At 45.4% G+C, this 19719-nt stretch overlaps 1 long non-coding RNA gene across 1 annotated transcript; it reads left to right on the top strand.

Annotated features, from left to right (window-relative positions):
- Positions 1-841: 841 nt before the first annotated feature.
- Positions 842-8207, top strand: LOC118986923 (uncharacterized). The gene is made up of 4 exons (XR_005066484.1): positions 842-1007; positions 1890-2091; positions 2218-2342; positions 6701-8207. It is a non-coding gene; the product is annotated as an uncharacterized LOC118986923 (long non-coding RNA).
- The last annotated feature ends 11512 nt before the right edge of the window (positions 8208-19719 follow it).

Here is a 19719-nt window from a genome sequence, read left to right as displayed (position 1 = left end):
ACAACCTGAGCTTTAGTGAACCTGGCTGAGTGGGGGAGGAAATGAGGTTTGGCTGTGGGTTGTGCCTCTGTAAATTGAAGATGTTGGAGATCTTTTTGTTTTTAATTTATTGTTGTTGGGTTACAGTTGTCCTGCATCTTGAACCCTAGGTCTGCTCTGGTTCTGATGGTCTGTCTCTGTCTTAGTCCTTAGCCTGGGGGACAAAGAGGAGGACACAGAGTGCTTCAGGACCATGGAGAGATTACCTGGTGCCTCATTCCACCCATCACCTTCATCTCAGTGTCCCAGAACAGACTCTCCTGGGAATTGGACATTGCTGAGAGAAATAGGAAGGGGAAGGGTACCTCCCAGGTGAGGTTTGGGCTTAGTTCAGAGGAGAGAGGTACAGGTTAGTAAGGGTGCAAGTGGTAGACTCAAAGAACCAGAAGGGACATCGTCCAGAGCTCCCAGAGAGAGGGCACCTATGCTGTACATTCTCTCCAATGCAACCAGCTGTGGTTACCCAGCGCCTCCTCTGTGCCAGGCACCGTTTTAGACACAGAGAACAAAAGCAATGAATTACACCAGGGCTCCCATTAAGGTCCACTCACGTGGGGTGGTCAATCAGTTGTTGCCCTAATCTCCACTTGTCTCTCCACTTCATAATCAGCAAAAACCTGGAATAAACCAGTCTCCCCGACCCCGCTAGAAGCCGTAAGGCGGCTTCCAGGCGAGCAGTGGTGAGAAGGGAGGGGCAGGGCGGAGGCAGCCAGGACGCCGTGACCTGATTTCAATTGCCACGTTTCTCCTTTCTTGGTCGCGCCCACGTGACCACCTTCCCCTAAATAAAGTTGAACAGTTCTAGGCTGTGCTCAGTTGCTGAGGGAGACAGCACTAACAGTGAGCTTCCCTGGCTGCAGCAGTCCTCTGCTGGCACCCGACCCCCTCAACACACACACAGCCCTGCACCCTTGGATCTGAGGCATCATCCAGAGCGCAGCTCAGTTCCTAGTACACGAACTGCACAGGTAGGAAGCCTCGCTCACCCATTCAATGAAAACGTGGGTGGGTGGGTGAGTGGGTAGGTGGTGGGGCTTTGGCACTGTCAAACAGAGCTGGGCTGGGGGTAATGGGGAGTCAAGAGGTAAAGACTGAGCTCTAGGCATGAAGAAACACTTGTAAGGACCGGATGAGGTTTGTGCGTGTGGGTGCTGCTGAGCGCGCGAGGCTTTGGGGAGGCGGCGTTGGACTCCAGATGAGAAAAGTGCAGTGTTCTGGGACACCAAAAGCCTGGGATTTCTCCCTAACCCAGCCTCAACCTTGCAACATAACCTTGAGCCAGGAGGCTGTCTTAACCTCTCTTAACCTCATTTTACCCATTTGCAAGAACCAGGCTCAGGCTCCCGCAGATTTCAGCTAGTAATGCAGCTGAAGGCGCGGAAGAGACAATGGCGGAAAGCGTGGCGCACCTGTGCGGAGGGCTGCGGACTTGAGCCTCTGTGACAGAGCTCTCCTTTGGAATGGGGATGGGACAGGCATACGGGGGCGGAGCCGGGCGTCCACCTCTGGGGCGCTCGCCCCTTGTCCCCCGCATCCGGATCCAGCTGCAGCAATGGACAGAGCTGGGGTCTTTAGGGCCCTATCCCCAGGCTGCTGACTCCCTGCAATCGGGCCAGAATCCAATCAGATTCCTGGGCCCTACTTGTGGCGATGGGACCCTAACTTGCTATATAAGGGTCCCCAGAATGCCTAGGCTCCTCCCTGGCCACCCCTCCCCAAGGATGCTTCTGCTCTGGGATTACTGGGAGAAAGGGAGGGGGAGGGGATGAGAGTGGGAACCGAAAGGGAGGGAAGCAGTATCTGTGTGTGTGTGGTGGTGGGCGGTGATACTGTCCCTCCGGAATTCTCAGTCATCCAGCTGGTGCCAAGGACGCCGGTACTAAATCTCCAATTCTTCACGAGGGCCCTCTACCCCAACACACTTCTGGAGGTAACAGCTGAGACGCCACGCCCCGCCTGGACGAGGGGTGGGAAAGCAGGAAGCTGACCCTCGGGGAGCCCAAGAGCAGTGATCCCCCAGCCCAGACCTGAGAGCGCTTTTGAGACACACAGGTTTCATCCCACATTGAGGGAGAAGTGGTGGAAGGAGGGAAAGGGCGGGGTGGGAGGGGCGGGGCGGGGTGGGGTGGAGCAGGCACACTACTGGCCTACGCAGAGGATGGACCCTATTCATTTCAGATCCGTATCTGGCATCTCCGTCTGACGACAGTAGCAGCTGCATCAACCATCTGAATGGCCCAGAAGATGGAAGCCTGAGGGAGAGAATAGTGCCCTGAGACTGTGCCTTCTGCATCGGACCTCAGGTATCCTGGGGAAGGTTGGAGCCAGGGAAGAGTATAATATCCTTCAGTTCTTTCCTCCCTTTGAATCCTAGACTGCCCTACTCCCATTACCTTCACGGAACTATGACACAGTAGTGCTCCTGTCTTCCTATCTTTTTTTCTATCTTCTTATCTTGAAAGTAAATACCTTATTCTGCCCCTACTAGCAATGCGTTTTCATATGCCCTGACTTGGGAGTGGTAATAATTTCCCTCTCAGAGTACCTATCACCTCCATTTCCCATCAGACCTGAGGTAGAATTCGAAGAAGAAATAGTAGTTCAGTGATGCATTCTGGGGGGTAGGGCAGATAGGTAACCATTAAGGTGATTGATTACCCCTCCTCAGATTAAAATGGAAACCAATGTATACCCACCAATAACCCTGATTTGGGGTGGGGGCAGGGAATTCATCTGTGAAAGCAATACATCTAGACTTGGGCAAGAGAATAGACTCACAGATAGTTGTGGAAGAATAAAGAGGTGACAATAATTTTCAGTGTGTGGTTTTCAAAGATGGTCCCTAAGCATGTGCAGACCTGCAATGCAACCCTGGCTGTCCCATCTCCCTTCCTTTCTGGTGGCTTTAACTGGAGACTAGCTCAGCATCAGGCTACCAAAATAAGAAATGTGCTGGTGCCTGCCCCTCCCTAGGACAACTGTAGTCCTAGAAAACTTGACTGGGGACTTAGAGCTTAAGTGCCATGCTGCTTTAAGGGTATCTGTGTTTTATGTTTTTATTTTAATACTATCTACATTTGAAAACCTTTTAGATCCAGATTAATGGAAGACATTTTTATTACCACCTATGCTAAAGTACCATTAAAATAGACACAATGGTCACCAATGACTCTTACAAACATATATAAAAGAGAAAGTTTTAGGCCATGGAGTCTCAATTTCTGCTTTCTTTTTCTTTTCCCTGTCTACTGAAGTAAAATCCATAAATCATATGGGAGATAATTTTTCATGGGGAGGGCTTATAGGGTAGAGAGGAAGGGTGTGGGAGGAGGGAGTGAAGACAAGAACATATTCTTAGAGACAGTGGTAAGTGATCAATTTGAGTTGGTTTTAGGAAGTTCTTTGAACTTCAGATGCTGAATTTCAGGAATGAGAAAAAGAACAAGCTGATAGACTTGGACATGTAACGCATACATTGATAGGACTCATTTTCACGATGGTACCCGAGGCAGGGTACTGAGGCCAGGAGGCTGGAGGCCTTCCCTGTGTCAGTAGCTGAATCCCGCCCCTCTGTATCCTCTGCATGCACCACACACACGTGCACACACACACACACACACACTTTAGTTTGATGAACATTTGTTGGATTCACTTGAAATCAAGGAGTAAGTGCCTAGAATTGGCATAGGGACTGATTTTATCTGTGGCCTCCAATTACCCCACCCCCACCTTCATTCTCTGTCCCTTGGAATTTCTCCTTAGAGTTTAAACTTTGCTAAACAGAGGAAATGTGACAGGACATTGCATAGACATAATGAAATCACTACTTGTCTCATTTGAAGCTTCATTATGTACCCTCCGTTACTTAAAACCAAATCTGTACTTACACTGAATGACTGGTATGGCCAATTGTGAAAGCTCCTTCTGATGTAAACCATCATTCACTCATGTGATTTGACAGTGGCATGGAAGAGAGCGGGAGCTCTGGGTTTGTCTTCCCTCTCTGGGCTACTCCATTACGTTAATGAGATTCCAGTTTTGGAGGGCTAAGGTGGGGGACTGGGCACAGAGCTGAATGGGGACAGTTTTGCTTTGGTCTGAGAAGAGCGTGTTTTATTTGTAATGAGCTTATTATTATTTTACACAAAGACATTATAGATGGAGAAGAGATGGCCTGGTAGAAACCACCATCCAAGAAGTTTGGCCCCAGCACACGACAGTTGGTGACAGAAATTATTTTGTGGGTGGTAGTCTCCTAGTGGAGCCAAAGTCAGTTGCCATGAGATGATCTCCATGGTCTATTGAGCAGCAAAGGTGAGACTGGCTCATGGCCACAAACTCAACTGCATAGTCAATAAGATCTGCTTCCATCAAACTGAGACTGCTGTAAGGAATGGGGACAGTTTTTAAAGGTTATTTGAAAAGCAGTTTGCCAGAGCACACTACTTCCCTTGCTTGCCAAATCAAGCTCAGCAGCAGTTCTCCAATCCAGACAAGTACTTCACGCTGAATCTTTAATCCATGACTTAACTGGCATTGGAAACTTGGTATTTCATTCTCTGCTGCAGGCAGTGTATCACTTTAAAAGTTCCAAACTGGTCTCCCATCTTCCTAGTTGGACTCTCAGCCTGTTAAACTGAAAAATAAGGGGAGTAGGTTTAACTGCTTTAAAGCCTCTGCTAGCTATGGCAGTCTAGGACTCTATGATTTGATGAAACTCCAAAGATATATCTCCAACTACACAGGTTCCTTTAATGAAGCCAGAAGACAGATCTGAAAGGCGGGGTGGGGGGGGGAAGGGAAGATGATCTTTAAAGAATAATCCGGGCCCTGCCTGGTGTGGCTCAGGGGATTGAGTGCCAGCCTGCAAACCAAAGGGTCGCCCATCCGATTCCCAGCCAGGGCACAGGCCTGGGTTGCAGGCCAGGTCTCCAGTAGGGGGCGCAGGAGAGGCATCCACGCATTGATGTTTCTCTCCTTCTCTTTGTCCCTCCCTTCCCTTCTCTCCAAAAATAAGTAAAATCTTTTTTAAAAAGAATAATTTGGCCTCTTGGGGGGAAGAACATACCCAGGGCCTCAATACATCTCTGCCTTCGAGTATCTGAAAAGGCCAAGGGAAGAGAAATGTAAGCCTTCCCTTTTGCCTGCCTTGCTCTACCATGATACATGGGTCACTTTTAAAAGCAGAAGCTACAAGGTAGGGGCTGTTGAAATGTAATAAAATGGAACCCCAGTTCCCCTCTCAAAAGCTAAATTTACCTTGTCATTTTTATGTTGAATTTTCTGTTTTATCCGAAGAGATTTACATAATGGTGTAGTCATTCAAATCTTTGGATGTGAGTAAAACATAACCCCCACATACTCATCGAGGGACTCTCAGAAACTGCATTTTTCAAATGGTACCCACCAAAAAGAATAATTGCTCAAAATGGGGATTATTCTGAGTTAAATTTTGGAGTCACTGATGGGAGGATTTTTCTGAAGCACCTCTGCACTGTGTCATACATTTTGGGTGGTAGAACATAATGTGTCCTGCCTGTAACATGAACTTTGACCTTTGACTAGTTTGTTTACATTTCCATAATTTTATACCACTGTTTTATTTCTCATGTGCGTCCCCTTACAACTGCTATCCTATCTTTTTATCAAGGTGCATCATATTTCTGCCCCCGCACCCCACTTCTCTAAAATCCAGCATTTAAACTGTTCTGGAAATTAACATATTGTGGGAGCATATGTGCTTTGATTAGGGAAAAGTGCTAATTTAATTTAGTTCATTTTAATAATAAAAGTATGCCAATTTATAGTAAACAGGGGTGTGTTAGAATTGGAAAGTGCTCAACAACACCGTTAATTAGCAATCAGGCAGTGAGTTCCCCTTTACAGGGAGGGCTACTACAGACTTCCATGAAAAAATTTATTATGTGGGGATGGCTGGGGTGGGGGGGAGTGGCGGGGAAAAGGTGGACAACTGTGCTTGAACAACAATAAAATAAAAATTAAAAAAGAAATTCACTATGATTGTGGTATATATAATTATCCCCCCAAAAAAGTTATCACTCAGAATTCCCCAAATTGTGGAAGGGTCTCAGAGCAGTACTGGGGTTAAGGAGAGATGGCAATTATGAAAATAGCAGCATATAAGTATATGGTTTGAAAAATATATTTTAAGTGTATGTTACCTTCAGATTTGTTGTTATTCTACATTAACTACATTGTCAGAGTCCTTGCATTGAAACCAGCCAATCAAGGGAACTACTCTAGGATGGAGGGTGAAAATAGTATTATGCTGTTTATGCCACAGGTTACATGGGTTGGTGTGTATCCAAAATGACTGTTTTCGCCTGGTTTCAGATAATGTAGTTCTTTAACTAGAGTTAAAAAGCTTACCAAATACCTGCCATTTTGGCTCAGGTTATTTTTTCTAGATTCCCAATTTTCTACAATTTTAGAAAATGCTTAATTTCTCCTTAAAGACTTTAAGGGGCATGCTTGTTGCTAAAGGGCATGAATACTAACATCAAAGAGAAAGGAGACAGGGTTCTGCTGCCTCTCTGAAGATATCATGAATGTACCCTACCCTACTCAATGAACTGCCTGTGTCTTGTGTATGTTGCAGTTACACTTGGGGTTTTAAAACTTGTTTAACATTTAACTTCAGGAGTCCAGTATTAATGGAAAGTTGACTCCACTCTCTTCAAAACCAGCTTCTGAGGCCACCTAGTGGAGATTGCTACCATTTTCCGGAACAGAAAATCCAAGTCTACTCTCCAGCTGTCTTCAAGCCAGGAAGCTGTGAGAGGAACGCTTTCATTGTTGCTTTTTCTTCCAATGAGATCACCCTTCAACTTAGCATTCATGCCTGCCTTCTGGACTTCTGAGGACTATGAGAATGTTGATAAGCTGAATGCAACCATAAAGGCTGAAGCCACCCATCTGGAGGCTCCTCTGTCTTCCACAGTGGCCTTGATAATAGTGTTGATAATTATTTTCTCATTGGTAATGACCTCCTTTGTGACATACTGTTTTCACAAGTGGAGGCTGAAGGGCCGCAAGCTGCAGAGAGCCCAGGAAGAGTATCAAAGAGATCAGGAGAAAAATATATTTCATAGCTTTCCTGATCTTATTTCCTAAAAATGCAGTAAACTGACATGTGAAGTGTACCATCTGTGACAAAGCAACATAACATAATATGACAAGAAATGAAATTACAAGAAAGAAAGAAATTGGACATGAAACAATAAAAAGTGACATAATACGAAATAAAACCCTGGGCAACAAAATGACATACTGCAGAACAACATGAAGAAAAAGGACAGAAGAATGACAATTGTACAGTGAATTCCAAAAGCAAGAGTTCATGTTGTAGCTGATCTGTTAATCAAGCTGTTCATTGTTTGAAAGCTGTCTACAGTTTTATTACAGGTTTTAAGCAACTTGGTAGTAGGTTTCTTTTTGTTGTTGTTTTGTTGTATAGTGAAAGCAAAGCTATCACACATTTCACATCTACATTTTATTTACTCTTCATCTTTGATTTAGTGGTGGGTGTGAGTAAATAGAAGCTCTGTATCGCTCATTTACTTAACAAGGCTGAGCAGCTGAATACAAAGATAGGAATGTTGTTTAGTATCAGGCTAATAATGTAGTAATATCTGTCATGAAGAGGAGAAAAAGAAAGTCTATAATCTTGGCACATGTAGCTGATATTTTAAGTACTGACTATAGCAAAGTAAGTAAATGTGCTGAATTGTAAGCAATGTGTTCTTTTTTTTTATTTAAAAGGAGAGGAAAAAAGGAGAACCAACTCCCGAACGACCAATTACCCCATCCCCCTGAAGTTTTTCTTAAGTAATGGCTTGCCTGAAGTTAATATTAATTAATGTTGTCCATGTTTGAAGCAGAATTAGTATGTGATAATAGTGCTGTATGTATACTTGTTTTGATAAGACAAAGTTGTCATTATAATGTGAATGAGAGCATTTTAAGGCATATGTGTTCAAGTAGTATTGACAATTGAAATATGAAAATTTTCTGGATGTTGTAAATGAAACCTACTAAATAATATATAGATTTATTATAGAATGTGTTGTGAAGCATACCAGTTATTGGATATGAAAGCAAATAAGCAAGCAGTCATACTTTATATGCATTATAAATAAAATGCTAGTATTTGGATGCTAACAAAGCAATTGTCTTTGTATAAAATTGTGGTCATTAAGTACTTAACATAGAGAAGGGCTGGGGGTCCAGGTGTGTGGAAAGCAATTTCTGCACACCAGAGGTTGTCTGAGAAAGGAAGATGGAGTGAAACTGAAGCAAAAAGATTTCTATAGGACAAGCACAGGGTTTTAAAGTCTCAGAGAGCAAAAACAGAGATAAAAATACATTGTCTCTCTTCACAAGAAACATAAATTGATACTGAAAATGGACACTTAGGACAAGTGCTAGGAACATTTACAAAGCACATATAAGGGAATTCAAATACATATAGTTAACCAAATTGCCTCTGGGCCTCACTAGCCAGTGGATACATACACAGTCCATTAACATCAAGAGCATGTGGTTCTCATTCCCACTCCCACTTGCTAACAGGGGGCCTCCAATATCTCTTACAACTTTACTGGGAGTCTTCAACGTGTGGGGGTGAGGTCAGGGAAGGGGGCAATGGTATTTACAATCAGTATTTCCTCTGTAGTCACAACACAGTGATTGCTGTGTTTTCATTCTCATGCACTGGTTCCCATTTGGCAACATCTGCCTCCTGCAAAGCTGCTCTGAGGAGCCTCCCTGTTAACCCTTGAAGATGAGGCCCATGATGTGGAAGCCAAGTGTGCGCCGCTGATGCTACTGCTCACTTCCTACAAATCGCCACTCCCTGAGGTGCCAGAGTAGTGTGAGGCTCTGTATGGAACTGAACAGAAGGACCTTTATCCAATTCCATGCCAGTTGTCTCACCTGGATTCCAAAACAGCATTGCTAGTTCCCATCTAAACAAAATGGTTGTGCCTCACCCTCCAAAACATCTGAGGCTTGCACCTGTCTGAGGTGCACTCTTTCCCTTGAATCTGACTCCCCATCTCTCCTAAAACCCATGTCCCCCCTCCTTTTCCCAGTTGCAAAACAAATTCCTCTCTCTCCTTCCAATATCAGTAAGTTCAAAATGGACAATGGAAGAAAGTAGGAGAGGTTGTAGCCAAACTATTTAAGCCCCTTCCCCTGCCCCCCTGAAAAAACAAGCTGTTATGGTAGTTCGGGATGCCAAAGGGTATGCATAGTAAGAGAGTAATGTAAAAGGTCGTGTGAAGTTATAGGGATTTCATTCCCATAAAAGGATTTTGAATCCTATTTTGAAGAAAAGGAAGAAAGTAATAAAAAGAGGAGGAATGGGAAAAAGAGGATTAGGATTCCTACTGGGATAATGACACTTGCAAAACTTTAAATATTTGAACCACACCCTCCCTTTTTCTGAGGCTTCTAAGGGACATAAAGAGTTTGCTGTGGATGTATGTGGCTTATCCACAGTGGCATGTGAAGCTGAAAGATGGGCAAGCTGCACTGAGGGTCAAGGGGGAGCCTCAGTCTTTAAGGCAAAGAAGGCATTGAAATGAATCGTTCGGGAGAGGGGAGACTTCAGACAAAAAAAGAGCTTGGGAATTAGTGAGATCTGGGAAAAAATGAGTCTGTGGAAAGTCAGTCCCAGGCCAGTCTTTGAGCCATTTGATGTCACCCTCAGCAGCTTTTTACATGCATGCCATACATGCAAACAGCTGTAACAAATAGAACTAAAGTTTACTCCCAAGAATGTCACTAGCAAAAGGATTCTTGTCATCCCCCCTCCCAAGATGGCCATCAGATTCAAAAGAAGGTTTACTGAAAACAAAGTAGAGGGCAGGAAGAAAGGGAGTTTGGTCCATCGAGGGAGCACACACCAATGAAGAATATGGCTGCCCAAACTGCTGCCAGGGTCTGGCTTATATATGGCTGGGTTCTTCACGCAGACATGGAGTCGATGTCTTTGTTTTACTTGACGTGAGCAGGTATCGACTGGCACGGCTGCAGAGCAGAACTCTTTGCTTTTCAGGAGCGCTTTGCTTTTGCTGGCAGGTGTCACCCAGTGCATGCACACACAGCAGAGCTCTTTGGGGAATGCCTCAAGGGAGCTTTTAAACTTATCTAAGAGAGCCTTAAAAATAATTGAAGAGCCTACCCAATCGCTTGAAAGAGGCTCAGCCTAAGAATAACATTTTTTTTTCTCTTTCATGGAACAATCCAATGCAGAAGTTCCAAGCCTGCTGGTGGTGGTAGGAGAGATTGCTTATTGGTGCATTCAGGGACACAGGATAATGGTGGAACTGCTGTCATCTCCACATCACCTAACAGATAAGAGCTCAGACTGGCCAATGTCTTCATTTCAGCCTTGTGAGAGCCAAGACTTCTTGTCTTGTACAACTTGTAAGCAGTGAACCCAGCTATACTCACCCAGACTTCTAACAGTGAATTTTGAGCTAATAAACACGTTTTGATTTCAATTGCCAAGTTTGGGGAACTTGTTACACAGTTCTAGAAAATAATACAATGGTTGAGCAGAAACCTTTGGCACCTATATCTCATCTCCATAGACCACCACTGAGTTTTAGCCACAGCTGTAATGGACAGTCCTGACTCCTTCCTAGCGGCTAGTGTCCTACCTCAAAAACACACAGCATCTTTCTCAAATCTACCCTAGTGCTTTTTCTGTTGCTGGGGAACTTTCTCAAAAGAACCCAGAAGTGAGTGCAGGGAAGATAAGATAAATGCTCCACACAGGCGACCCTCAGTCAGTGGAGGAAGGGGAATGGGATTAGCTGCATCATGGAGCCTCTGAAACATATTTGGGTAGACAGTTCTGGGAGGCACAGAGGTCCTAGTGGAATTGAACTTCTGTTGTCTAGAGCAATGACCTCAATAATGCATCTTTATACTAAATTTGCTCTTTTGATATCTCTCTCTGCTCCCTCACTTGTGATTCCTGGGATCATCTCCTAAATAAATGTTTCTAAATACTAATGTTTCTAAATACTTGCTGTTTCTAAATACTTGTCTCAGGCTCTATTTTTGAGAGAATGTATAGAAGCCAGTGCTGCTGTAAATTAATATGTAAAATACTAAAGCAGAGAGCAGGTATGATGGAGCAAGTAGAGATAATAATTTCAGCTTAAATATAATGAATTTAAGGGTCCTGTAAGATAGTAAGTAATTCATTGACTCATTCAAAAATATTTAGTGATCATCTATTATGTGATATGGAAAAGTGAAACAGTGAACAAAGCAAACTACTTGTAATTTTTCTGATGCTAACAGCTTGACAGGGAAGGTAGACCATGAAAGAGCTCTTTGAATGTCGGAAGAGCAAGTGCAGAGGGCTTAAAGGCTTATACTAGGTGGACCTAACCTAGCTATGTGTACTCTTGGAGGGTTTATTAGAGAAAGCAACTTTCCAAGTAAGATCTTATTACAGAATGGACCTGTGGAGGCGGGGGGCAGGGGGGACAAAATACTATTGTCACAGGTAACCAGGTTCTTGGTGATCCGGGCAAAGAATTGAACTGAAAACCCAGAGTTTATAGCAGAGAACATGGAGCAGGCCATGTCCAAGCAGAGATTGACCTCATGGGCTGGAGAGATTCTATTCTTACAGGGTGGATCCTTCCTGGCTAGTTTTGGTGGGTTTTTACTGCACATGTACAAATAGTTGTATTACTTTAAAGGTACTGCACATGTGGTCTCCCACGATTTTCCATGATTGGCCACCAGGGAAGGGGGGCCTACAATGTTACCAAATTGACCCCCCTTCTCCTGGGGTTCCCCTGCACTAGGTTTGCCTTTCCCTTTGCCAGAGAATTAGAGCTCTCCATGTTAGAGACTGGTGAAAAGGAAAGGAATTATTTATTCAAGTTATACAGCCTTAAGAGTAATGACTTAATGTCTTCATCAAAATCCCAAAGTCCCTTAAAACACCCACAAACACACACAGTCCTTCCTTCCCCCCTTTGCCGGGTCTGGGCTACCATATCTCAGGAAAAGAACTAGAAGTCCGTGGCTCAGGCAGCCCCTGGTTCTTCCCAGTAATCCGTGCTCAGCTGGTAGGCCTCCCTTGATTCCCAGCACCATCACTATGTTGCCAGGATCTTCAGTTCTTATTCCAAAACCACATGGCCAATTGGTAAAAAAGTCCTTTCCCCTCTTTCTTCCAGGAAGACTCTCCTGCTTCCTAAGCCACATGGCCAAAGGGAGCACCCCAAAGCCATGGGGTCCTCACTCTTGCCAAAGTCGCAGTGGTCCCCCCGTCAAAGCTGCGGGGGTCCCCACTCTGGCATAACCGCATAATTCTCTCCTGGCAAAGCCGTGTGGTGATTCTCTGCTAAAGCTGCATGGTGATTCTTGTCATGGCTGCCACACCTGGGTTTAAATCCCAGCGCTAATCTTCCTCTACAGCCCCATTTCCGACTCTTCCCACAATCGGCTACACTTGCCAGCACTCCCATATTTCCCAGCTTTTCTGGGCTGCTGTGGTAAGTCTGGGCACATGTGGCCCTGTGGCGTGGAGCCAATCATCTCCAAGCTCTCCTGCAAGCTCTGTAACCAGGGGGAGTTGCCTCCCAGTTACATCTTGGGTGGAAGTCACTCCCTTCTCCCTGACTCAAAGCATGGCCACAGCTATTTAACATATCTATGAAACCAGTTAAATGTCATAAACATGTTAAATGACTGTTCTAGAGGTTATCTGCAAAACTGTTGCTATGCAAAACAACTCAATGGCCCTGCTCCATGTGTCCCATCTCCCAGCTCAGACTTGTGGGTGTGAGGACAACCCAGGTTTTTAATATTTCCTGGACACCCTGAATTCTGGACTCCATTACAAATCCTTCTTTTGGAGGCCCCCTGGTTGCACCCTCTTATGCTATTGTCAAATGGATCCCCCTCTTCTCCCTGGATCCCCCTGTACTAGGTTCACCTTGCCCGCTGCCAGGGAATAATATCTCTCAATGCCAGAGATCGGTGAAAGGGAAAGGAATTATTTATTCAAAAGGTATACAGACTTAGAGTCATGACTTAATGTATTCATCCAGATCCCAAAGTCCCTTAAAACACCCATAAACACACAGTCCTTCCTTCCCCTGTTTGCCCAGTCCGAGGTACTGTATCTCAGGAAAAGAAATAGAAGTCCATGGCTCAGGTAGCCCCTGGTTCTTCCCAGTAATCCGTGCTCGGCTGGCAGGCCTCTTTCTCAGTTCCCAGCACCATCAGCTGTGTCATGCTGTTGTAACAGGGCACAGCCAAGAGGGGGGCCCCAGAAAAGGATTTGGGATGGGGTCCAGAGCTCAGGGTGTCCAGGAAATATTAAGAAGTCCTCACCAGGTGTCAGTTGGGGGAAGGGACAAATGGAGCAGGGCCATTGAGAGTTGTTTTGTATAGCAATAGTTTCACAGCTAACCTCTGCAATGGTCATTTAATATATCTATAACCTTTAACTGGTTTCATAGATATGGTAAATAGCTGTGGTCTTGCTTTGAGTCAGGGAGAAGGGAGTGGCTTCTACCCAGGATGTAACTGGGGGCTGGTCCCCTGAGATACAGCACCTGCATGAGAGCTTGGAGTTCATTGGCTCCACGCCATGGGGCCACACCTGCCCAGACTAATGATGGCAGCCCAGTAAACTTATAATAATATGGGAGTCCTGGCAGGTGTAGCCAATTGTGGGAGGAGTCGGAAATGGGGCTGAAAAGGAGGACCGGCACGGGGATCTAAACCCAGACACTGCAGCCATTGGGGAGAGAGCCACACGGTTTCAGCAGAGTAAGGATACCCTCTTGGTGAGGTGAAAGAGAGAGCCATGTGGTTTTGGAAGAATGTAGACCCCTGCAGCCAGGAGGAGAGGGCCATGCGGTTTGGGCAGAGTTAGGACCCCCTCTTGCCCAGGTGAAAGAGTACTACTCGGCTTTGCCAGAATGGGGACCGCTGCGGCCAGTTGAAGAAGAAAGCCACATGCTTTTGGCAGAGTGCAGACCCCTGCAGCTTTGGTAGAAGAGGCCCACGTGGCTTTGGGGTGCTCCCTTTGGCCTCGTGGCCTGGAAAGCAGGAGAGACTTTGCCTGGAAAAATGGGTATGAAGAACTCTTGCCAGTGGACCGTGCAAAGGTGCCACATGGCCACATGACTTTGGATTAACTGGAGATCCTGCCTGGACGGCGACACAGATGACAGTGCCAGCGACCTGAAACACAGATATGTGCTTCTTTTTCTGAGATACAGTACCCCGAATTAGGGCAAGGGGGAAGGAAGTGCTGTGGGCATGTGTGGTTATCCTAAAGGACTTTGATATTTTTATGGGGACATCAGGTCACTACTTTAAGTCTGTACGTCTTTAAATAAACCTTTCCTTTCCTTTTCACAAATCTCTGGCATTGAGAGATGTCTTCCCTCTGGTGGCGGACAGACGAGCCCAGTAGGTATTAGTGTATCATCCTTGGGAGGGGCCCCTTTTTTCTGTAGCAGTTTTTGGCATCCTTCAGTGGGCCAAATATTGCCCCCCACTTTGGGCCTCTGTTTGGTAACCTTGTGATCTCCAGATCTTAATCCAAACCCACGTGTCCCCTTCTCTTGGCCCATCAGCAAGAGTCCTTTCACTCCTTTCCTCCCCACAGCATCTCTCCTGCATTCTTCCAAACTACTAAGAGAGAGCTCTGCATCGCTGCTACGTCTTGCTTTCCAGCTTCCTAGGCTGCATGGCAAAGGGAGCCCCAAAGCCATGCAGTCCCCCTCTTTCTTGCCAATGCCACAAGGTCCCCTTACTTCAAGCTCTCACAAAAGCGATATAACCAGGTGGAGCTGCTTCTCAGTTGCCTCCTGGGTAGAAGTCACTCCCATCTCCCTGGCTCAAACCTTGGCCACAGCTATTTAGCATATCCATGAAACCATTTAAAAGATAAATGTGAAATGATCATGCCTGGGGTTAGTTGCAAAACTGTTGCTATGCAGAACAACTCTCAATGGCCCTGCTCCATGTGTCCCATCCCCCAGCTTGGACTTGTGGGGGTGAGGACATCATATATATATCCTTGACACCCTGAGTTCTGGACCCCCATTACAAATCCCTCTTTGCCCCCCCCCTGGATGTACCATATTATAATTTGAGGAATGAGAAGGTATTATCAGGCAACACTCAGGGACAAAAGTGAGGGGGGCAAACAAGGAAAGGTCCAGGCAAAGAGAAATGTATGCAAAGGTCCTTAGGTAAGAAATATCTTGAAACATTTGGTCATAGCTGTAGTTTAGAGCAAAAGAGTATGGTACAAAGTGAAGTTCAAGAGGTAGCTAGGGCCTGACCTTGCCAGGCTTTGTAAGGTATGGAGGGGTTTTCCATTTTTATTCTAATAATAGGATACACACAACTGGAAGCTACAAGGGTATTTTTAGCAGGAGAGTGCCATCAGATTTGCATTTTAAAAACATTACTGTAGCTGCTTTGTGGAGATGAATTGGCAAGGTGGTTAGCCTGAAGGCAGGAAAACTAGCTAAGAGGCTAAATTCTAGGTAAAAGATGTATGTAGCTTAAATTAGTATGTTTCAGTAGCATTGGAGAGAAAGTAAACAGACTCGAGAGATATTCAGGATGTATAATTAATAAGACTTGGTGACTGACTACATGTGAGAGTGGGTTTCCAGGAGAAGGATGCGTTGAGGATGGCTGCCAAGCATCCGCCTAATCATCTGGAGAAATGGAGGTGCCACTTCTATACAGAATGAATAATGAAATCGCATCAGTGTAGATGTATGTAATCCTTCAATATCTCCCTCCCTCCCCATTGCTCCAAATTTGCTGTTCCTGGATCTGATTTCCTCAGAAACCTGTGCTCTACAGATTAACTGACTAGAGCTAATGTGATAAGCTAAGTCATGTATTAATTAAGACTAATTAGGTTAAGACGCCCTCTCTCTAAGACCGAGCTTGGCATTTTGCCAGAGACTTTGAATGAGGATGCCTGTACTCAGAGAGGCACTGTGGAAAATCAAAGACACTGGAGAAGTTTGTAGACAGTAAGGTTTTCTTGTGAGGGGGACGCAGCACCAGGTCTCTGGTAAGTAGGGTCAACACCCAAAGGACTCAAGGCTCATGTGTTTGCAAACCTCATATTCGGTATGTGTCTAATTTGGCCATGTCAGGAATCTTGGGGCTAACTGGCAGGTCCATATCACTGGGATCCAAATTTTATCCTAGCCAATTTGACTTGTATTAGCTAGTGAGAGAGAAATAACTTAAATTTTCAGGAATTTCGTGACTAGTTGATAGATTGCATTTGGTTACAATGGGAGAATTCACTTCATGGAAATTGTAAAATGCTACAAATTAGGGCTTTCCCCCACCTTGAAGAATTTTGCACCTCGTTGCAAAATGCTTGCCATCCTGCCCCAGACTAACCGTGTGGTTTCATTTGTTTTTGTGGTTATAAATATCAAGTACGTTCTGAAAACTCCCAAATTGGTATCTCCACACCAGACCTTCATTCTCAATGCCAGACTCACTTAACCAACTGCCTATTTAACATTTGACATTTCCACTCAGATCTCTAATAGGCATCCTAAACTTAACATGACCAAAAATAAGTTCCTCACCTATGAACCCCGCAACCTCCTCACTACAAACTTTCTTCTGCTGTCTTGTACATTTCATCAAACTGCAAATTCTTTCTGTTGCTCAGGCCCTAAAAAAGGTTGTTATCATCGAATAGTCTCTATCATATTGTAACAGGGTGCAGCCAAGAGGAGGGCCCCCCAGAAAGGATTTGGAATGGGGTCCAGAACTCAAGGTGTCCAGGAAATAGTAAGATGTCCTCACCACCCCACCCCCCAGGTGTCAGTTGAGGGAAGGGACAAATGGAGCAAGGCCATTGAGAGCTGTTTTGCATAGCAACAGTTTTGCAGCTAACCTCTGAAGTGGTCATTTAACATATCTATAACCTTTAACTGGTTTCATAGATAGGTTAAATAGCTGTGGCCATTCTTTGAGCCAGGGAGAAGGGAGTGGTTTCTACCCAGGATGTAACTGGGGACTAGTCCCCTGAGTTACAGCACCTGCATGAGAGGCTCCATGCCATGGGGCCACACCTGCTCAGACTCACTATGGCAGCCCAGTAAAGCTAGGAGGATGCAGAAGTCCTGGCATGTGTAACTGAGTGTGGGAAGAGTTGGAAATGGGGCTGCAAAGGAGGACTGGCCCAGGGATTTAAATGCAGATGCAGCAGCCATTGGAGAGTGGCCATGCGGTTTGGGGCAGAGTGAGGACTCTCTCTTGCCCAAGTAGGAGATCCATGCGGTTTTGACAGAGTGAGGACCTCTGCAGCCATGTGAAGGAAAGAACCATGCAGTTTTGGCCAGAGTGCAGATCCCTGCAGCTCTGGTAGAAGAGGCCCACATGGCTTTGGGGTGATCCCTTTGGCTGCATGGCCTGGGAAACAGGAGAGACTTTGCCTGGAAGAAGTGTGAAAGAACTCTTTGCCAGTAGACTGTAAGAATGGCTTTGGAGTAATTAGAGATCCTGCTTGGATGGCGACATAGCTGATGATGCCAGCAACCTGAAACATGGACGTGTGCTTCTTTTCCTGAGATACAGTACCCCGAATTGGGGCAGGGGGGAAGGAAGCACTGTGGGCATCTGTGGTTATCCTAAAGGACTTTGATATTTTTATGGGGACATTGGGTCACCACTTTAAGTCTGTATAGCTTTAAATAAACCTTTCCTTTCCTTTTCACAAATCTCTGGCATTGAGAGATGTCTTCCCTCTGGCGGTGGACAGACAAGCCCAGTAGGTATTAGTATACCGTCCTCAGGGGCTCCTGTTTTCTGTAGCAGTTTTTGGCATCCCTTGGTGAGCCAAATATTGCGCCCCCCTTGGACCTCTGTTCTGTAACAATATCTCACATCTAATCCGCCGTCAAATTCTGTTTTCTTTATTTTCAAAACACATTCAGATTCTGACTGCTTATTTCCATCTCCTCTGCTACCATCCTACTCTGTGCCCCCACCATCTCCTACTTGGATTGTTGCAGCAGCCTCCCCCAACTGCCTTCCTTGCTTCCTTCTTTGCCTTCGTTGCCTCCCTTAGGTCTTTTCTTTAACATTGCCTATGGGTAAGGTAACTGCTGTGGTCTGAATGTTGAAATCTATAATGTTAAAATTCATATGTTGAAATCCTAACCCTGAAAGTTAGTAGGTGGGGCTTCTGAGAGGTGGTTAGGCATGAGGGTAGAGCCCTAATGAATTGGGTTAATGCTGTCATAAAAGAGATCCCACAGAGCTACCTAGGCCCTTCCATCATGTGAGGACACAGCAAGAAAGTACTGGCTATGAACTAGGAAAAGAGTCCTCAACAAAACACAATCATATTACAGAACAGACCTGGAGCAGGGCAGAACCAAATACTATTACTGAATGGACACCCTCCCCCCACCCTGTTCTCCCGGGATCCCCCTGTACAAGGTTTGCCTTACCCACTGCCAGGGAATGACATCTCTTAATGCCAGAGATTGGTGAAAAGAAGAGGAATTATTTATTCAAAAAGTTATACAGGCCCTGGCTGGTGTAGCTCAGTGGATTGAGCACTGGCTGGGAACCAAAGGGGCACAGTTTGATTCCCAGTCAGGGCGTATGCTTGGGTTGCAGGCCAGGTCCCCAGTGTGGGCCATGTGAGAGGCAACCACACATTGATGTTTCTCTCCCTTTCTCCTTCCCTTCCCCTGTCTCTAAAAATAAAAAAAAAGAAATATTTAGAAAAAAAGTTATACAGACTTAGAGTAATGACTAAAGTCTTCATTGTGATCCCAAAGTCCCTTAAAACACCCAGAAACACAAACACACACGGTCCTTCCTTGCCCCCTTTTCCCAGTCCAGGGTACTGTATCTAAGGAAAAGAAGTAGAAGTCCATAGCTCATGTAGCCCCCAGTTCTTCCCAGCAATCCATGCTTGGCTGCTGGGCCTCCCTCAGTTCCCAGCACCATCAGCTGTGTCATCGGGATCTACAGTTCTTAATCCAAAACCACATGGCCCCTTCTCATGGTCCACCAGCAAGAGTCCTTTCACCCCTTTTCTTCCTGCAGTGTCTCCTGCACTCTTCCAAACAACTAAGAGAGCTCTGCATTGCTGCTACATCTTGCTTCTCAGTTTCCTATGCTGCATGGCAAAGGGAGCCCCAAAGCCACATGGTCCCCCTTTCTCAGCAAAGCCCTGTGATCCCTTCTTACTCCAAACTCTCACATAGGTAGGTGCTATAGCCTGGGGGAGTTTGCCTCCCAGTTGCATCCCATCTCACTGGCTCAAAGCAGGGCCACAGCTATTCAACATATCCATAAACCCCATTAAAAGTTATAGATTTGTTAAAAGACCATGCCTGGAGGCTAGCTGCAAAACTTGCTATGCAGAACAACTCTCAATGGCCCTGCTCCATGTGTCCCATGCCCCAGTTCAGATTTGTGGGGGTGAGGACATCCTATATTTTTTTAATATTTCCTGAACACCCTGAGTTCTGGACCCTGTTACAAATCCCTTTTGGGGGGGGGGGTGCCTGGCTGCACTCTGTTATAATCATGCTTTTCTTTCTGTTTTGCCACTTATCACCATCTGATTCAATTTGTATATTACTTAAT

Source organism: Sturnira hondurensis, unplaced genomic scaffold (genome assembly GCF_014824575.4).
Source record: "Sturnira hondurensis isolate 20B ecotype Veracruz unplaced genomic scaffold, ASM1482457v3 Scaffold0004711, whole genome shotgun sequence".
NCBI lineage: Eukaryota > Metazoa > Chordata > Mammalia > Chiroptera > Phyllostomidae > Sturnira > Sturnira hondurensis.
The sequence above is the reverse complement of the archived record's forward strand: the minus strand, read 5'-3'. Positions and strand labels throughout refer to the sequence as shown.